At 40.8% G+C, this 14,652-nt stretch overlaps 1 non-coding gene across 1 annotated transcript; it reads left to right on the forward strand.

The window, feature by feature from the left end:
* The first annotated feature begins 11,762 nt into the window (after window positions 1-11,762).
* LOC128592339 (U6 spliceosomal RNA) lies at window positions 11,763-11,869 on the forward strand. The gene has a single exon (XR_008381845.1). It is a non-coding gene; the product is annotated as a U6 spliceosomal RNA (small nuclear RNA).
* Window positions 11,870-14,652: the final 2,783 nt, after the last annotated feature.

A 14,652-nucleotide genomic window follows, 5' to 3' on the forward strand; every position in this document is an offset into this window, starting at 1 on the left:
TGGCACAGTGAGTAATTTTGTGAATGGTCCGAACTTGCCCTTGGGTGCACCTTTGACCTAAATGCCACTTCCATTCCTCCAAGGCAGCGCAGTACAGAAGTTGCTCTCTTTCCTAAGCCCACATGCTTAGCAATGTCTCATAAACCATAACAATTCTCAGAAGTCCTTTTTTAGAGAATTTAAACTAGGAAACTTTCTTAACAAAAGGAACTCAACCCTCCAATGCTGTCTATAATTCAGAATTAATCCAAAACCAAAAATGTATTCATATAACACCTACTGTAAAGTCAAGATGAAGGTTAGAACAAGGATCTCCTCCTTGCTATATGGTATCTTAAAGAATTCTTTACTCTGGTTCTGGAGGATTTCTTTCAAGGGAAACTAAAATTGAAATGAATGAAACAAAATTGAATGGTGGATGTGACTTTGACGGCTCTCACTGTTGTTCTTTCACAGAAGTGGCTAAAGTTGAAGAAAAACTTCTGAATTCAACTAATAGTTCCCTTTCATGAAATGGCCTGCTGAGCAGAGATATATTATCCCCCAGAGACTTCTTTTAAGTTTTGATTTATTCCAAAAACTCTTTAGCCTTTGATATTCAAGAAAATGAGACTGATGCTGAAAGCTTCACGTAAATTATTAGAGGGTCATGGAACTTAGTTCCATACTAACCTTCCTTATCCTTGAATCAGAAAATGTCCCGGAATTCATGAATCTAAGCAAGGGTAGAGACCTAACTATCAATTTGTCTGATGCTGTCATTGTTCCCACTGCCCATGCAATTTGTGAACCCCAAATGCCAGCTTCGTACGATGAATTTTCCAGGACCAATTTTGATGCATATAAAACTTTCTTAATTAGCTTATATTCCTAATGAGATTTTAAACTCCTTTATCTGAGTGTGTGTATGAGTATGTGTGGTGTGCAGAAGAGAAAGTGCTAACAAAAGAGATTGGGAAAGGTTAAATAGGAGCCTCTTCTTTCATCTTTTTTGTTTTACCATATCTCTACTTTTAAATATTTAGAATCAAACAGTTCTGAAAACAAATCTGAACCTCTAATCCCATAAGCTTTTACTATGACTCAAAAAGGATTTGTTGAACTCCCACTCGCAGCAGGGCCAGAAGAACCAGACCCCAAAGTCCTGTCTGTGGTCTGATGAGGCCTGTGAGGACAGCACGTGCCAGCAAGCAGGGCTCAGCAGGGCTTGGCTCTGTTGCCTGTCTCCTCTCGCACTAAAATGCCCCATGATAAAATAAGTGGGAAATGTTTGGGAAAGATGTCTGTAAGGTCTCTGAAGAAGCTGAAATTCTGTGCTCTCATGAATTCATCATATCTGCTTAGATGTGACAGAATTTTTGAAGCTGGAGGAAGAATAAGAAGCCCAGTTTATTTATTTATTTTATTAGATCACAGCTGTGTACATTAATGCGATCATGGGGCACCATACACTGGTTTTATAGACCGTTTGACACATTTTCATCACACTGGTTAACACAGCCTTCCTGGCATTTTCTTGGTTATTGTGTTAAGACATTTACATTCTACATTTACTAAGTTTCACATATACCCTTGTAAGAAGCCCAGTTTAAAGTAGTTGAAGTGACTTTGCTATAAAGATGCCCCGGGAATTGAAGAACAACAAAAACCAACGTCAGCATTTTTACTCCAGCGGCCCGGCCAGGTCTGGACGTACTGACGGGCCAGATACCGTGGCGTCACTGTCCACACGGTAACTCCACTCTGCTTCCAGCTCTGTTTCCAGTCTTTGGCCTTTGCCCGTGCTTGGCTTTGGCAACCTTATGAAATCTGTTAATTGCCTGCTTTCTGTGATTCTCTGTGCTTCTGAGTTACTTTAGCATTTGTGTGTCTCATATTTGAATGTTCTACGAGGACATGAGCGGGTCCAGTCTCCTGTCCCTAGTACAGACCTTCCTATTTCCCAGGTCCTGGTGCCGTTCCACACCATCTCACATGTTCCTGGGCAGCACACAGCTGCCGTCTCTGAGTTGGGGAGCTGATTCTTGGTCCAATTAGCTGTGCTTAGTAGCTAATTGGACCCATGGGTAAAGAACGACCTAGTTCGTGCTCTTCAGAAACAGGCAACAGAGGTCACCTAATATACTTCAGAACACCATAAACTCTCAGTCTGCACCTAAACCATCACCACCTGTAGGCCTCATCAGGTGTGTGTGGAGATGGGTGGATAGACAGATGACATTCACAGAATTTGACTAGGCCTCTCTAGACCAAGGGCAAAATAAGAACATCCTCATTTCTAGCTAAGAACACTAACCTCAAAATTTCCACAGTTAAAATCAGAAGTTAAAAGGAATACATTTTAGGGCGGCGCCTGTGGCTCAGTCCATACGGCGCTAGCCCCATATGCCAAGAGTGGCAGGTTCAAACCTGGCCCCGGCCAAACTGCAACCAAAAAATAGCCGGGCATTGTGGCGGGCGCCTGTAGTCCCAGCTACTCGGGAGGCTGAGGCAAGAGAATTGCTTAAACCCAGGAGTTGGAGGTTGCTGTGAGCTGTGTGATGCCATGGCACTCTACCGAGGGCCATAAAGTAAGACTCTGTCTCTACAAAAAAAAAAAAGGAATACATTTTAAAACTCATATATTGCCTTTTCAAATTATGAGCTCAATGTTATTGACATAATGTAAACATAGAAGTGATTTTGGATGAAAAATCTAAATGTAGAAAAAAAATCTAGCCACAACGATCAGAAACATTTATCAGAGGAGCTTATGTTTCTGGTAAATATTTCAGTGTGTAAGGCAGAACCACTGAGAACAGTAAATACTTTATAGCTGGCACTTTGTCAAACCCATAAGTGGCTCTGCCTTAGAATTTTACATCATCACTGAATTTACAGTCATTTGATAAGTGGAACAGGACAAGAATTACTTCTTTCTAAATCTAAACCGGGTAATAAATCTAACATCAGCATTCTTCTTATTGTCCGTTATCATCTGATGACAATGCCTTTTACCTTCATTGTCTTGGCAGAAATATGATATGTAAAATTATAATGTCATATCACTCACAGTGATTTAACACTATCCAGCCCATACCATTTTAATCAATCCAAATTGTCGCTTTTTAGTGTAATGATTTTGTGGCGAATTCCCCGTGTTTAATATGATATACAGCCCCATCCACCCCTTGATTTACTGTTCTCTTCCAATGTCTAACAGCCCAGGAGGTTGTTCTTGCTCTGCTTTGGACATCTTTGGAATTAGCAAATAAGAATAATTTGTGGTAATAAAAATGCTAATTTCTACAGCAAAATGAAAGCCGAAAAATATCTTAAGTGTTAGTAGCTGAAGCTACTTTTAAGTGGAAATGAAAGATGATTTTGTGAATCAGAACCACAGCAGTCCTAGAGCTTTTTCCTGCATCTGCGTATGATCAAGCCACCTACAACCCCACAACCACCTACCTCCACGCATGATTTTTCCCTTCGATAACTTCAAGAAAAACCAGGAACACACAAAGTATTCCTCTTCGTTAAAGTCAAACGCACGTTGTAAAAATTTCTTCTTTAAAGAAATCATTTGCAAGACAGTTTAAAATTATTCCTTAAATACAGAGGGTGCCAAAAAAGTGTATACCCATTTTAAGAAAGAAAAAACCTGTATTAAAATTGTAACACTCAAGTCATGTTTAACTTCTCCAATTTCAAGAGGTATAAGACACAGTAAGATAGCAAAGCTTTTCAGTAGATTTTGACTATTACAATTTTAATACAGTTTTTTCCTTTCTTAATATGTATATACATGTTTTTTCACCCTCTATATTTACAAATCTTTTCCACTAGAGATGAGCTAATACAAATCAACCCAAATTCCCATTTCTCAGTTATGTTACACATTTAGGATGCTGTAACAGCCAACCACAAAATCTTGGTGGTCTTATACCGTAACTTCTCACTCTAATGATGTCCCCCTAATAAGTCCAGGCAAGCAGTGGCTCAGGGACCCATGCTACATATTTCATACAGGCCACCAGAGAGTCACTGAGGGAACCCACTTTGGAAGCTCTACTAGATTGTGGTTGCACATCTGGAAAACGCAGCCTCCCAAGACACCAGAGAAGGGGTAGAGAGAGCTGCAGGGTCTCCTGCCAATCATCACATGATGCATGCCTCCTGTCTCAGAGCCCATTGGCAAAAGCTATTTGTACAGCTCCTCACAACTGGAAATTGGAAAGAAAACATCCTCCTATTTGCCTGGAAGGAAAAAAGAGGAAATAAGTGAGCCCTAAAAGTCCCAAACTCATATGACTTTAAAGAATGAAAAATTTAAAAATTTATTAGAAGTAACTCTCTTTGTAGAATCTTGAAAACCATATTCTTGCTCTGGAATCTGTAATCTTACTCAGTGAGAGAGGAAGCGGCAAGTAAGATGAATAACCGATTCCCTCATTTGTCACGATACTGTAAAACCTCTACAAGTTGACCACCCAAGGAACCGTAACAAACTGGTCAACATACGCAGGTGGTCAGGATAAGGAGCCAGGCCTACTGTACTGATATGTACATGTGGTGCATGTCCAGTCTATGAAAATTAGGTCAACTTAAGAAGGTGGTCGATGTAGGGAGGTGGTTGACTTGGAGGTTCTACTGTACATCATTTGAGAAGAAAGGAAATATTCTGTATACAGTTTGGGCTAATAAAGGCACTTATCTTTAAATTTTAAATCTTGCTCCAATTGGCAAAGTAATAAAAAAAATTAAATACAAATTTTCATTTTCACACAGTCATCCCAATTTTTTTTTTTTGGACACAGAGTCTCGCTCTGTTGCCCAGGCTGGACCATGGTGGTGTCTTCATAACTCACAGCAACCTCAAACTCCTACGCTCTAAGCAATCCTGCTTCAGATTTCTAAGTAACTAGGACTATTGGTGTATGCCACCACACCTGGCTAATTTTTTCTATTTTTGGTAGTGAGGATGTCTAGTCATCCCAATTCTTACTGGGCATAAAGACAGATTTTTTTATTTTAAACTGAGTCTCACCTTTTTTTTTTTCCTCCTTGCTCTTTATTCATTAAAGCAATCAGGTCTTCTGTCCTCTATAGTTTCCTCCAGGCTGGACCTAGCAGGTTGCGTCTTCCATTCTCTGTACTTCTTGTATACCAAAGGGTGGATTCTAGAGCAGGTTTAATTTTCTGCTGTAAACCCTTCCATGGCCCCCCAATGCCTTCAGGACAAGAAAACCCAAACCCACCATCACAGAGCACCGGAATACCACCTACTATGTTCGGGTCACTCCTGGGACTTCCCCTCCACCCCCGCTGTTTGGCTGTTCCCTCTTTCATACACCTTTCCTGTTTCAGGGGAAGCTTTTGCAGCTGGCCAGCCCCCCTCCCAGAGGCCTTCCCTGACCACCCTAGCTCTTCCCCATCCCATCTAGTGGGAAAGGGGTATGTCTTGATCACTTCTGTTTCCCTGGAGCCCATCACACAGCCCAGTCCACAGTGACTGTTGATGAATAAACCCTCAAGGGCAGAAAGGGGGTGGTGGCTGATGTAGTCCTATTTATAGAGATGAGTAAATTAGGGCTGAGGTGGAGAGGGGGCTCCCCAACCAATGTTACAGGGACTGTTCTTGAATGGAGGACTGGTGGAAGGAAAGCGCTCCCATCCCCCCATCCTTGTGGTGTTGGTTTTAATCATCTTACCTCCAAAAAGAACACCCTTTCTCCCTTTCTGTCCACTAGTAAGGCCTCAGTTTCCATCTGTCGGCCCACCACTCCAGGCTTGCTGATAAATAGGTGCTGCTACTTGTGTGAAAAAAAACTCAAAGTGGGGAACTCAATGAATAGTTCCCTATTCATTTAGGGAACTATTGGTTTCAAACTCCCGAGCAAAGGCAATCCTCGGCAGCATGTATCCAGGCACAGAGATCGTCACCCAATCCCAGCCTCCTAACCTCAGTTTCCCCATCTGTTCCCTTTTCTCCTGGGCTAGATTTCTGGGTGAGGGGAGCATGGCAGTCTCCTCACTGACCCCCTGCCTCAGTTGTTCTGTCTATGCTCCCGGGGCTGGATTTTCTGCGTCCCGCCTAAGTTTCCCCTCCTATCTCCCCATGAGCTGGGTCCTTGACCCACCCTGAGTCTCACATTTATCAACCTCAAACTTTTGGGCTGAAGTGATTCTCTTGCCTCAGCCTTCTAAGTAGCTGGGACTATAGGCACCTGCCACAATTTAGAGACGTGGTCTCACTCTTGCTCAGGCTGGTCTCAAACTCCTGAGCTCAAGCAATCCACCTGCCTCAGCCTCCCAAAGTGCTGGGATTACAGGCGTGAGCCAATATGCCCAACCTTATAAAGACAGATTTTAAGTACAAAAATATTAATAGGAAATCTAGGATTCTAATATTTTATTTAACCTTAGCAGAATAAGTTGAGGTTCCCTCAAACTTGTTGAAGTAGGTTCTTTGCCCCACTCTTACCACTGTCACTGGCCAGGCCCCCGGTTAAGTTATCACTGTTGTTCCCAGTGTACAGAATTAAGAGCTCCTATCTGGAACTGGTTCCCCAAGGGCCCCTGTGCTGATGAGGAGAGGCATTTGAGACTTCAGTCATTCATTCAGTGAATATTTATTGAATACCTACAATGTACCCACCAGTATAGCACTCTGGCATACTCTGAGAATGTGACAAAAATTGAAATAAATAACTACAAAAATTCCTTTTTCTTGAACCTAACATACTAGTGAGGAAAAAGGACAAACAAGATTAAGGAAAGCTATAGAATAAGCAACAACAAAAATCTCAGTGACCAAACACCACAACTTCTAATGCTATGTGCCTCTAACAGGTCCACTGTCAACAAGCAAACATAATTACACAGCCATAAAAGGGCTCAGAGGATGTGACGTTAGAGCTAAGGTCAGGAGGGTATGAAGGAGTCAAGGCAAAGAATTTGGGGCTTAGGGAAATCCGGAGGCAAAAGTATGGTCATACTAGGAAAAAACTTAGCAGGCTCACAGGGCAAGTCAAGACAGCATTGGGGCATCAGGAAAAGATAAGAAAACAAGATAACAGCAACTCAAGATAAGTCTCAAGATTATCAAGCCATCCGTGTAGTACAGAACAGAAAGTTTCCTGTGGTGATTAATGGCCGATATTAAATAAGTTCAGTACAGCCACTACGTCGACAAAGGATGTGAAAATGTATCTTCCAATTCCAGAAAGCATCCAAGAAGAGATTTAGTTACAACTATTGAGTAATCAACATAAACATGGGGCTGAGATTGAGTCTTTGTGAAGATATTTACGGCTGCATGAAAAAAAGCAGACCATATACCCCTTGAGAATGAATCAAGGACTTTTAAAACAAAATGTAACAAAGTGCAAATTGACATGAGCCAAATTACATCTCAAGCACTGAAGGAGAGACTAAAGTAAGTGAAGTTACTCAGGAGAGAGTGAATTTGATTTGGAGTTTAAAAATAGAGGCCAGATGAAAGATTTGCTTGTGGGATGCTAGAAAAGTGTCAAAACAAGGTATTCCGTGGAGGGGAAGACGTGGTGAGCAAAATGTGGTTAAAGTGACTATGGTCATAGTTTTTTGTTTGTTCCTTAAAAACATCACAAAACGTAGTGGCTTAAAGCAATTTATAGCCTCCCATGGTTCTGGGGGTTGACTGGGTTCTGCTGGGTGGTTCTTATTGAGAACTACAAGTGAAGTAAGACAGCAGCTGAGGCTCAGCGAGCTGCTCCTCCAAGATGACGATTAATGCGGCTCCCGTGGGAGCCCAGGGGAGCATCCAGCTGGAGGCCAGCAGGTGGTCTCTCTCTGTGCTTGGTGCTTCTCACAGCAACAGCAAGTTTCCAAGAGGAAATGTCTCCTGAGTAAGTATTGCAAAAACAAGACAGGACTTGTAAAATAGAAGCAATTCTTACTACCTAGCCTCAGGCATCTTACAGCATAACTTTCACAACATTCTATTGGTCAAGCAAGTCACTGAGGTCAGCCCCAAATCAAAAGGAAGGAAATTAAACTCCACTTCTGGACACCAGTAGAAGCCTGTGTGTATTCTGTGTGCACAGAATTCACAAGGACAGTCTTTCACTTCCAGTCTACCCCCTGTGTGCACCAAGAAGCATCACCACCCCTTCCCTCTCCTTCAAGCCTCCCAGCACTCTCATCACACTACGGCATCCAGCTCAAGCCTGAGGCCCAAGATCTTGCCATTTTAATCAGGTCCAAGTATAGACGTGCTGTGTGTCCCCAGGGTCAGGTCTTCCAGTATGGTTCCTACCAATTTAAAGACATGTTAACTAAAGAGACAAACTAATCTGCCACATACACATCCCACAAAATAGTGAGAAAGCAAAAAGACAACTGAAACAGACACTCCCTTTCATGAAGAAACAAAATCAGAGGCTTGTAGCAGCCACACAGGAGTTCTGAACTCATCTCGGTGTGTGTCCCCAGTTCCCTAACTATGGCACAGTCGTGACATGAGCCACCTTCATAACTAGGTAATTTTTTCAGCCTGCCTCTTGCAAGTTAGGGATACAAATAATTTTCATTCAATTTTACTTTATTTCACCCCTTTTGGTCCAAGCTTATATGATTCCTTTAAATGTTTTGTGAGTTTCCTTTAAATCAAATTATACTCCATTCCACTCAACGAAACTCACACCCCAATTTCTATCCAAAAATACTTGGCATGAGCATCAACATCCATGGAACAATGACTTTAAGATACTCAGAAGCTTTTTTATCTAATTTAAAATATCTAAAACAATCACAGTCTTGATATTCTTAGGGGCCAAATTTTCTAGCAAAAAGGGTATGCCTTAACATTCTCAGAAGCCCTAAGAAGACCTTCAAATTTTCCTTAGGTCACAAACAAAACATCTTACAGTCAAACACTTAATATTTTTAACCTAAGATTGTGATTTGTTGATATCATACTGAATTTCATCATTGTCCATTGTTGGGAGATGATAAAGATGAGAAAAAAAATTTTTTAACACAGAAATTCCTGACTTCTTCATATTTCCTCTAATTTTGCTTAAAAACTTTTCCTTAAATTTCTCTAAATTCTATTTAAGCACAGTCTCTTCCTGGGTTCACATCGTTCTCATTTTTGTTTTATCACAGGCAGAAAAGGCTACTTGGCAATATCTAGCACAATGACTGCCACGCTAGGAGCCACAGTGTTTTAGGAAAATAGAACAAAAACTTTGAAAACAAAACAATCCTTTCTAACGTAATGAAAATTTTGTTATTTTTTATTGTTTTCTGTACATGAACTATACAAAACTCACATGGCACTAGAATCATTCTTACACTGCATGCCACATGAGTTGTATATGACTCACAACATACTTACGGTATTTGTTTCTGAGGATTAAGTCTTTTGTCATACTGAAAGTAATTGTGTCTGGAGTGGACCTTGGGTCCTGTATGATGACCTCTGAATCATACCCCTAAGTATTGTGCAAAATATCACATCACTGCATGTTATCACAACAATTTCATTCAAAGAGCCGCCAGGCAAACATTCAAAATGAAATGAATAGTCAGAAGTCATGGCAATCTCTGTCCAGCCCTCATGGCGCATTTGGACAGGCCAGCTAGCTGCACCAGGGTGACATAGGCAGGGGAGATGTTCTCCTTGATGGCCGAAACAATGAGCAGAGGTTTCACAGTTTCACAAGGCTCCGAGCTCAAAACTAGCACGAGTTAAATTCGTCTCACGTGGCAGTTAACGTGCTAAATCTACTCATCCAGATCCGTACGTTGATGGGTACACTTTCTTCTACATTATTGCCAGTGACAGCCTTGCCAATCTTTCCCCTGTTACATAACAAGCGTCCCCTTCTGTCCAGCCTTCACTAAAGTTGCTTTTGCTATTTTCCAAGCTCTTCAGAACAATTTGCTCAAGGTCCTTTCAGTTTATGCAAACAATTTCTTCAAGACTTTTTCACCTTCCTCCTACAACCTAGTCGGAAAGCCAGTACCTCATGATTTTGATTTTTGTTATGAGACACCCCATTTCTAGGAACCAAATTCTGTATCAAAATTCAGTCGCAAAAGCAGAACTACTATGAAAAATGTGGAATGAGGAATTTATTATAGAAATTCTATTTTATGCCATTATGGGAGGCTCTAGAGAATTAAAAGCCAGAAAAAAATCAGAGTAAAATGTATGAACTACCTCTGGGGTGGACTGACAAATCAGCACGCCCAGCTACTTCCCACATAAAGGAGACTGGCAAAGCCTGTGTAGGGTTGGCCGTTCTTCACGGCTGTTACTTTGGAAATGCCGCAGTGAAACGTCTGGTGGAAACCCTGAAGCCACAGTGGTCGGGCAGAGCTGGCAGCCAGCATGAGTGCCAACACGCCCGCAGGAAAGCAAAGACGCAGGGAACCCACCGGCCCTTCTCCATGTCCCCCTCTGCCTCTTATCAAGGCACCTTCAGAATGTAACTAATAGCGGCTACTTCACTTTTGTTCCCCAAATCTCACTCACATTTCTATGTAGAAACCCTACCTCAGAGCCATACAGGAAAAGGAGCAAAGGGAAAAACAGACCAAGCTTAGCCAAGCTTAGGACAAAACCATCACAGTGACAGAGTCAACCATATTCCTTTCTTTGTTATAAACTTGTTCCTCTTTCACTACAAACACTGCAAAACTTAAATGAAAACAGTAAGAACTTCATATTTCGTACCAAACTGCTATTTTTCTTGGCATGTCAGTAATCTTTAGAAAGACGCATATTAACAGTTGCTGCATTACATAATGACTTGGGACCATCCTCTTGCAGCACAAGTAAGATTCTTTCCTTTCCTGCTTCCTCTCCCTGAGTTCTGATTGCCCTCCAGTCAGAAAAACTTCATCAGTTGTTAGAGAATCACAAATGTTTCCTGGAAACTGAAATTTGATCAGTACAAAAAAGCATAATGAAGACAGCAAAAGCCATTAGAAATCCCGCCACACTACAACGACCCTTTAGTGACCATTCTCCCCTGCTTCTTTTGATGCTTCTATACACACACACTTCACCATCACAAAGGGTGATCTTACTGTAAAAAACTTGTTTCTTTCTTTTTTTGCTGATCTATTTGTTTTTCTTGTCTTCCCTTTACTGGTCTATACATTACTATATCCCCATCAAGGTAATCAGTGTTAGAAACCTGGATATAACTTTCTGTGGCTTTTCCTGTGTGTATTGTCAACCTAAAGGGAAAAAGAAACGGGTCAAAATAAATGTAAGTAGAGAGTTTATTTGGGCCTAAGTGTGAGGATTGCAAACCAGGAGCATACATCCATTTGCCCTGCGTTTGGTTACCCTGAATGTATGCACCACACCAATTAGCAGCAGTTACAAGTGGTTTTTTAAAGGGAAAAAGGTATTTAGTTGTGTCTAACTTAGTTCCTAAGTTGTTTACCAAGAATTTACTTCCAAATAACATAAGCTATCCATTGGCTATACATTGTTCTTTATACCACAAATGCCAGGAACATGAAGATAATGGATGGAGCACCAGCCAGGAGTAAAACCCCTCTGAACAACTGCCCCGGGTCGGGGGAGAGGAGTGACGTCCCGCACACTCGGGGCCTGGTATATTTTGCATACTTCACATTGCTCAGACTGCTCTTAGCTTCTTTTTATCCCTCAGTTATTGGCATGGTTACTATGGTTTATCTTTACTCTTTGAAAGTCTATCCAACACAACTGATAGAGAATTAATTTATTTCAACAGATTCATAATCTATAACTCCTTGTGCTCACTTCAGCAGCAAATATACTAAAATTGGAACGATACAGAGAATATTAGCATGGCCCCTGTGCAAGGATGACCCACAAATCCGTGAGGCAGGCCATATTTTTTGTATGCCACAGAATACTATCTGGCCACTAAAAAGATGGAGACATTATATCTTTCATATTAACCTGGGTGGAGGTGGAACACATTCTCCTTAATAAAGCGTCACAAGAATGGAGAAGCCAGAATCCAAAGTACTCTATGCTAATATGAAGGCAGTAGATGAGCTAATACGGGGGGGGGGGGGTGGCAGAATGAACAATTGGGAGAGACGGGAGGCGGGAGGGGAACGGGGGGGGTCACAGTGTATGGAAAACCATTTGGGGGAGCAACATAATTATAAGAGGGACTTTATCTAACAAATGAATCACTGCAACCTAATTCTTTGTACCCTCAGTGAATCCCAAACAATAAATAATAATAATAATAATTAAAATATATATATAAGCCCTTACTACAATTGGAATTTATATCTCGTGTACAGTAAAGCAATGAAAGGCCAATTTTTACTTTCTTCTAAATGAGCAGCTACTTGTGTTAACATTATTACATGAAGCACCTGCTCCCTGACAACAGCCACATATTGCCTTGTGTACTGGCTCAATTGAGGGCTCTCCTTTATTCTCCCAATATATAATTTTGATACTTTACTAATGCCATACTATTTGCCAATAATTGATTTTTAATGTTTCAATGTCTATCAAGACAAACTTACTCCCATTGTTCATCTTTTTGGATTCTTTTGTCAGGGCCAGGCTGTTCTTGGTTCTCAAGGTGCTCCTGGTCAAAGAATGACGAGACACACGGAAACAAGGTTAGCACCAAACAAGCCTTAATGAGGGGCAGGAGCAAAATACATTCGCCACAGATGACGAACAGGGCACCTGTCCCAGCATGAGACTCTGGTTATGATCTGGGGTTTTGTTTATAGTGTCTGGATTGGGCCCTGCGCGAGGTCAAATGGAACCGCTTTAATCACATGCTAGCCCTCTCTTCCTCTAGGTCACTTTCTATTGTGCCTGCCTGGTTTGGGGGGCTGGGGAATTGTCTGCATTCTTTTCCAGATACAGGCAGGGGTTCCTCCTTCCCCCAAGTGTTGCTCAGGGCAGGATCAAGGTGGGACAGCACCAAGTCCGGGTGCCCACCCCAGGGGCAATTGGCCCGGGCAGTACTAAGGCTGAGTGCCAGCTCTGTCCTCAAAGAGTAGGGGGGTCCTAACTATGTACCTAACATTTGGGCTGCCCTTTGTGGTACGTTCTTTTATATTCAAATAATAAGTATTATTTTTAATAATGATCCAATTTATTTTTAAAAATTTAACCCCCATTGAGATTCTAGTTGGAATTGTATTAAATTCATGGATTAATTTCATATAACTGAAATGTTTTGTTACTGAGTCTTCTCAGTCAAGAACATCATGGCAGCTTTCCAATAGGTTAATGAGTTTCAAAAGATTTGATAGTTTTCTTTGCACAAGTACAGTTTCCTTTTGTATAAGTTTATGTACAATATTATGTTTTCCTACTTTTATTGCAATAATGAAGAGTTAACAAACTTGATTTTTAGTTCCTAAATAATTAGCATGGGCCATGACCAAGCTTTCAATCAGAATTACATGACATGGCTTCACGAGTGAAGTCAAGATCCCAGGGCAGTCTCGGTTGAAGGTCAGTTACAACATCAAGGCTGCGAAAAGTAGAAATGAATCACAGCCAGTCAATGGGAAGTTAATAACAAACAAAAACGCCTCAGTCTTACGAATTTGACTGGAACGCTATAAAGAGTAGCTGAAAAAAATACTGTTTTATGATTATATGGTTTAAAGTAAAATACTGACTACAGGCAAGGGCAAGAAAATCCAATCTGCAAATTTACAAAACACCCTGTTTACCCTTCTACCCAGACTGTTTCTTGAGAAAGCCACCTCTATCTTAGAAGTCAAAAGTAGCAGTTAGTAATAGAAGAAACTGTTAGTTCTCCGCTCTAAATATTCTCCTTCGTGATTTTTTAAATTTCATTCTAAGAGGTTAACTAAAAATGCAAACATCCTCATTTGGAAAATTCTATAAACAAGAACTAACACTGATCTTTTGAGAGCCTGCACAACAGGAAGGACGGTTGGTGAACTTTACTGCCTGTTCTTTCTAGTAACTGGTCAGTAACTACAAGGATTGTGTCCTAATTTCAAGACACATAGAAAGACCAATCTATTGGTTCACTGAATAGTTCCAGTCAAGATGTTTTTGCATATACCTAAATAACAAAGCATCTTGTAATTTGCATTGTAGTATGTTAGAGTTTGGATGAACTTAAAAGTCCCGAATCCCAGACATTTAAACAGCACTTGGTTTTATTAGGTGCCTTTCCAATAAATATGCCATCCAAATAAAGTTAAAGTAAAAGGCAGGTGAACCAGACAGCTGCCAGGGTGCCAAGCCATAATAGACACCAAATAGTCCTTAAATAAGTTGAAACAATAGCAGTAGTCAATTGATTTTTTTTTTATATATGACTCTTTGTATGACTATCAAATTACAGGTGAATACTGTTCCTGTTTAGCTCCTAGTATTCAATATAAACATGTCCAGAAAAAAATATACCGATGTTATTAATCCCTACTGCCTGGTATGGAGTATGATCTTTTCAAAAAGAAAGTTTTTCTTAGTAGCTCTGTTAAAAAAAAAAAAAAAACTTACTGTAATGGCCTTTGACACTTAAAGGTAATGGCAAGCAGTAGATGAAGACAGTGGTGAAAACTGAACCCTTTACTAACAGTACAAGGACCCCAGCCAGCCAAAGTCTTTTTCAGAGGGGAAAAAAAGTGTGAAGGGAGCTGGCAAATCCACCT

This window comes from Nycticebus coucang, chromosome 1 (genome assembly GCF_027406575.1).
Source record: "Nycticebus coucang isolate mNycCou1 chromosome 1, mNycCou1.pri, whole genome shotgun sequence".
Lineage (NCBI taxonomy): Eukaryota > Metazoa > Chordata > Mammalia > Primates > Lorisidae > Nycticebus > Nycticebus coucang.